The sequence below is a fragment of the Simochromis diagramma genome, unplaced genomic scaffold, assembly GCF_900408965.1.
Source record: "Simochromis diagramma unplaced genomic scaffold, fSimDia1.1 OVJJ01000165.1, whole genome shotgun sequence".
Classification (NCBI taxonomy): domain Eukaryota; kingdom Metazoa; phylum Chordata; class Actinopteri; order Cichliformes; family Cichlidae; genus Simochromis; species Simochromis diagramma.
In genome coordinates this window covers 2,338,256-2,344,529 of record NW_024387467.1, presented here as the reverse complement: position 1 = coordinate 2,344,529, position 6,274 = coordinate 2,338,256, and positions in this window count along the sequence as shown.

The following is a 6,274-nucleotide window of genomic DNA, read 5'->3' as shown; positions in this document are numbered from 1 at the left end:
TGAGCTGGTCCACACTATTTTGGATTCTCCTGACGCTCGTCTACCATCCTCACTTTCCAGCCTCGCCGGAGATACATCCATCGCGGGTCCCGCATGGAACTAAATCGTTCTGGTCTGCTACTCGCTGCCCTCGCAGGAACCCTGATCGGGCTGTCAACCATCAATCTCTAGCCCACCTGCCCAGGGCGCCCACCGCGATTAGCAAAAAAGAAAATACTCCACTCAACTTCGGTCTTCTAAACATTCGTTCATTGACAAGTAAGGGACCTCTCATCCAAGACCTCCTATCTGACCGTAAGTTTGACTTTTTCTGCTTAACTGAAATCTGGCAACAACCTGATGACTTTTCTCAGCTAAACAAATCTACTCCTCTGGGGTTTGTTTACTTTTCTAAACCCCGCTGCTCAGGTCGTGGGGGTGGTCTCGCGATCTTCTTTCGCCAGCACTTGAAAGTCCTGCCAGTTAACGTTGATACCTTTAGTTCTCTAGAGGTCCTTGCATGTGAGCTGACTGGACCCATTCCCACTATCATAGCTACTGTATACCGCCCCCAAACCTAACCCTGTCTTCCTCAGTGACTTTGCTAATCTACTAACCCATCTTTCATCTCTCTCCCCAAATGTGATCTTGGTGGGAGATTTCAACATTCACATGGACAATAATGACCTTCTGCTCACCAGAGACTTTTCCTCCTGTCTCGAAGGCTCTGAATTTAAACAATTTATCGACTTTCCCACTCACTCTAAAGGACACACCCTGGACTTGGTCTGCTGTTCTGGTCTCACTCCCTTGGATCTTTCTGCTACTGAAATCCTAATAACTGACCACTTCCTCCTTTCATTTAACCTCACTCTCTGCTGCTCTTCTACCAAGCCAACCCGTCTCATCTCGTTCCGCAACATCAAGAACATTGATATGGACATTCTCACTACCAGTTTGGACAATGTTCAGATTCCAATGTTCAGCGTTTTTCTTTTTGCAGCGTTTTTCTTTTTGCAAGTGTTTTCTGAAGTTGCAGTCCGTTTGGCCTCTCAGGGCCACCGTAGTAATGGCTTCATGAATTTTATTTTACAAATAAACCTCACAAATGTACATTATGTACAGCTACTGTAATCCATCAGCCAATGTTGATAATTAAAGAAAAGATAAGATATGATTGTTCACAGCAGAAAGTACAAGAGCAGTAAAAAATTAAGAGAAAAAAGAGAAAAACAATAGAATAGAATAAATTCAAATTCAAATTTTATTTGTCACGTACACAGTCATACACAGTACGATATGTAGTGAAATGCTTGGACAACTGCTCGTGACCTAAAGAAAACAAAAAAGGAAAAGGCTATGAATAAGATAGGAAATAAATATGAAAAATTAAAAAGGGTAAATTTAACTAGGAAGGAATAAAATATAAATTAAGGTTAAAAATGAAATAACTGTACAACACAAATTAGAATGAAGGGTAAATTTAACTGGGAGAATAAGATAAAATATATAAATTAAAGTTGAAAATAAAATAACTGTACAACAAAATACACAATATAGAACTATATAAGAATAAGATAAACAGAATAACATACTATACAAAATAAAAGAATATTATATACAATAGAATAAAATCTGCTCTCTGATGTATTTTCTGGCAGAAACCTTGCTTGTTGTGCCCGTGTGTGCAGTGAGTCAGCCACAAACCTCTTAATAGTGAGATGATCATGCTTAAGCTTTTGTGAAACATCTGAGGTTTTCATTACGTGTCCAAGGTATTCAACTATTTCACACTTTTCAGCAGCAGAGAGGACCTGCTTCTTTCCCATATTGCTTGAAAACGGTGGTCTGCTTAATAATGTGGAAAATCCTTCTTTAGTTTTTCCTTTAATTGGGCTCAGCTGGCAAACTGATGATCACAGGTGTCTGGGATTGATTTCAGTGATCCAAAGAGCTCTGAGGCACAATGCTCTCCATGACTTTAATTGAAAAACATATTTAATCTTTATGACACTTCAACACAATTTGCATAATAATTTGGAACGCGGTATACAACACGCCACATTCACATTAGCACTGTTTTCTACGCTTTTAAGTGCTCAATAACTATCATTCACACTCCGATGGATGCATCGGAGAGCAACTTGGGCCCCAAAGACATTTGGCATGCAGACTAGCAGCTCTCATTTCTAGAAATATGGACAAATTTATTAAACCCCCCAAAATATGACTATCCAGAGTTGGGACCAGGAAGCAGAGTTGCAGTCTTACACGCCTCTCTGCAGCTTCTCTCCTCCTGCTACCCCCCCAAAAAACCCATCTCCATAGAGACTGTGTCAGCTCCCAAACAGACAAAAAAAAACTAAAAACCAGCAACAAACAACTTAAACATAAACAATTACAAAGAAAGAACAATACAGTATCCACATCTGAACCAAAGAGTAAAACAGTGAAATGTGGATTATTAAATATTAGGTCTCTCTCCTCCAAGTCTCTGTTAGTACATGACTTAATAATTGATCAACAAATTGATTTACTCTGCCTTACAGAAACCTGGTTGCAGCAGGATGATTATGTTAGTTTAAATGAATCAACACCCCCGAGTCATTCTAACTACCAGAAATCTCGAAGCACAGGCCGAGGGGGCGGTGTGGCAGCAATTTTTCACACCAGCCTATCAATTAATGAAAGACCAAGACAGACTTTTAATTCATTTGAAAGCCTGATGCTTAACATTGTCCACCCCAGCTGTGAAACTCAGAAACCAGTCTTACTTGTTATCATCTATCGTCCACCTGGGCCTTACACAGAGTTTCTGTCTGATTTCTCAGACTTTTTATCTGATTTAGTTCTGAGTTTCTGTCTGATTTTAACATCCATGTAGATGCTAAAAATGACAGCCTCAACATGGCATTTAATCTGTTATTAGACTCAATTGGCTTCTCTCAAAATGTAAAAGAACCCACCCACCACTTTAATCACACTCTAGATCTTGTTTTAACATATGGCATAGAAACTGAACATTTAACAGTGTTTCCTGAAAACCCTCTCCTGTCTGATCATTTCCTGATAACATTTACTTTTACAATAATTGATTACACAGTGGTGAAGAGTAGACTTTATCAAAGTAGATGTCTTTCTGAAAGTGCTGTAACTAAGTTTAAGAATATAATCCACCCACTGTTATCATCTCCAATGCCCTGTACCAACATAGAGCAGAGCAGCTATCTGAACGCTACCCCAACAGAGGTCGATTATCTTGTTAATCATTTCACCTCCTCACTACGTACGACTCTGGATACTGTAGCTCCTGTGAAAACTAAGGCCTCAAATCAGAAGTACCTGACTCCGTGGTATAATTCTCAAACACGTACCCTAAAGCAGATGACTCGTAATCTGGAGAGGAAATGGCGTGTCACAAATCTAGAGGATCATCATTTAGCCTGGAGAAATAGTTTGCTGCTTTATAAGAAAGCCCTCCGCAAAGCCAGAACATCCTACTATTCGTCACTGATTGAAGTAAATAAGAACAACCCCAGGTTTCTCTTCAGCACTGTAGCCAGGCTGACAAAAAGTCAGAGCTCTTTTGAGCCAACAATCCCTTTAACGTTAACTAGTAATGACTTCATGAACTTCTTCACAAATAAAATTTTTATCATTAGAGAAAAAATGACCAGTAATCATCCCACAGATGTAATATTATCTACAGCTACTCTTAGTACCATTGATGTTAAGTTAGACTCTTTTTCTCCAATTGATCTTTCTGAGTTAACTTCAATAATTACTTCCTCCAAACCATCAACCTGTCTTTTAGACCCCATTCCTACAAAACTGCTCAAAGAAGTCCTGCCATTAATTAATTCTTCGATCTTAAATATGATCAACCTATCTCTAATGATCGGCTATGTACCACAGGCCTTCAAGCTAGCTGTAGTTAAACCTTTACTCAAAAAGCCATCTCTAGACCCAGCAGTCTTAGCTAATTATAGGCCAATCTCCAACCTTCCTTTCATATCAAAAATCCTTGAAAGAGTAGTTGTCAAACAGCTAACAGATCATCTGCAGAGGAATGGTTTATTTGAAGAGTTTCAGTCAGGTTTCAGAGCTCATCACAGCACAGAAACAGCTTTAGTGAAGGTTACAAATGATCTTCTTATGGCCTCTGACAGTGGACTCATCTCTGTGCTTGTCCTGCTAGACCTTAGTGCAGCATTCGATACTGTCGACCATAATATCCTATTAGAGCGATTAGAACATGCTGTAGGTATTACAGGTACTGCGCTGCAGTGGTTTGTATCATATCTATCTAATAGACTCCAGTTTGTGCATGTAAATGGAGAGTCCTCTTCACACACTGAGGTTAATTATGGAGTTCCACAGGGTTCAGTGCTAGGACCAATTCTGTTTACATTATACATGCTTCCCTTAGGCAGCATCATTAGAAGACATAGCATACATTTACACTGCTATGCTGATGACACCCAGCTCTATCTGTCCATGAAGCCAGATAACACACACCAATTAATTAAACTGCAGGAATGTCTTAAAGACATAAAGACCTGGATGGCCGCTAACTTTCTGCTTCTTAATTCAGATAAAACTGAGGTTATTGTACTCGGCCCTGAAAATCTTAGAAATATGGTATCTAACCAGATTCTTACTCTGGATGGCATTACCTTGGCCTCCAGTAACGCGGTGAGGAACCTTGGAGTCATTTTTGACCAGGACATGTCCTTCAACGCACATATTAAACAAATATGTAAGACTGCTTTCTTCCATTTGCGCAACATCTCTAAAGTTAGAAATATCCTGTCTCAGAGTGACGCTGAAAAACTAGTTCATGCATTTATTACTTCCAGGCTGGACTACTGTAATTCATTATTATCAGGATGTCCAAAAAACTCCCTGAAAAGCCTTCAGCTAATCCAAAATGCTGCAGCAAGAGTCCTGAGAGGGACTAGAAAGAGAGAGCATATTTCTCCTGTTTTGGCTTCCCTTCATTGGCTTCCTGTTAAATCCAGAATTGAATTCAAAATCCTGCTCCTCACATACAAGGTCTTAAATAATCAGGCCCCATCTTATCTTAATGACCTTGTAGTACCATATCACCCTATTAGAGCACTTCGCTCTCGCTCTGCAGGCCTACTTGTTGTTCCTAGAGTATTTAAAAGTAGAATGGGAGGCAGAGCCTTCAGTTTTCAGGCCCCTCTTCTGTGGAACCAGCTTCCAGTTTGGATTCGGGAGACAGACACTATCTCTACTTTTAAGATTAGGCTTAAAACTTTCCTTTTTGCTAAAGCATATAGTTAGGGCTGGACCAGGTGACCCTGAATCCTCCCTTAGTTATGCTGCAATAGACGTAGGCTGCCGGGGGATTCCCATGATGCATTGAGTTTTTCCTTTCCAGTCACCTTTCTCACTCACTATGTGTTAACAGACCTCTCTGCATTGAATCATATCTGTTATTAACCTCTGTCTCTCTTCCACAGCATGTCTTTATCCTGTCTTCCTTCTCTCACCCCAACCGGTCGCAGCAGATGGCCGCCCCTCCCTGAGCCTGGTTCTGCCGGAGGTTTCTTCCTGTTAAAAGGGAGTTTTTCCTTCCCACTGTCGCCAAAGTGCTTGCTCATAGGGGGTCATATGATTGTTGGGTTTTTCTCTGTATCTATGAAGCGCCTTGAGGCGACTTTTGTTGTGATTTGGCGCTATATAAATAAAATTGAATTGAATTGAATTGACTAGAGAGCCAGGGATCAAACCACCGACCTTGCGATCACTAGACGACCTGCTCTACCTCCTGAGCTACAGCCACCCCCACCGCTTTATTTGCATGTGAAGATGCTCCCCAGAGCTTAATTGAGGCAACAACAAACTTCTGAAGTGCCACAGAATTTCAGTGAGGCCTTCCTTAGGAATGTGTTTGTTTTGCTTCTTCCTCCAGCTTCAATAATACAGGCAATTGCTCAAGAGATGCAAAATGTGCACGAGTTGGGCCAGGATTATGCTTTAGGTAAACTACAGTCACTTTTAAAAAATGACTTTGTCCCAGGATGTATTTGAAATTGTTAATCCTCTTGGCTTTGCTAAAAAAAAAAACAAAAAAACAAAAAAAAAAAAAAACCACAAAGTGGTTGGAGTCTGTCTGTCTGTGGCAAATCTGCCTGCTCATGTGTGGTCCAGTACTGATCACATGTCTCTTATCTTACTATGTGGAGAGAATGGCCTTAATAAAAATTTGGAAGAACAAAGGTTTTCTCAAAAATGTTAGAAGCTCTAAGAGATTTGGAGGAAAGTG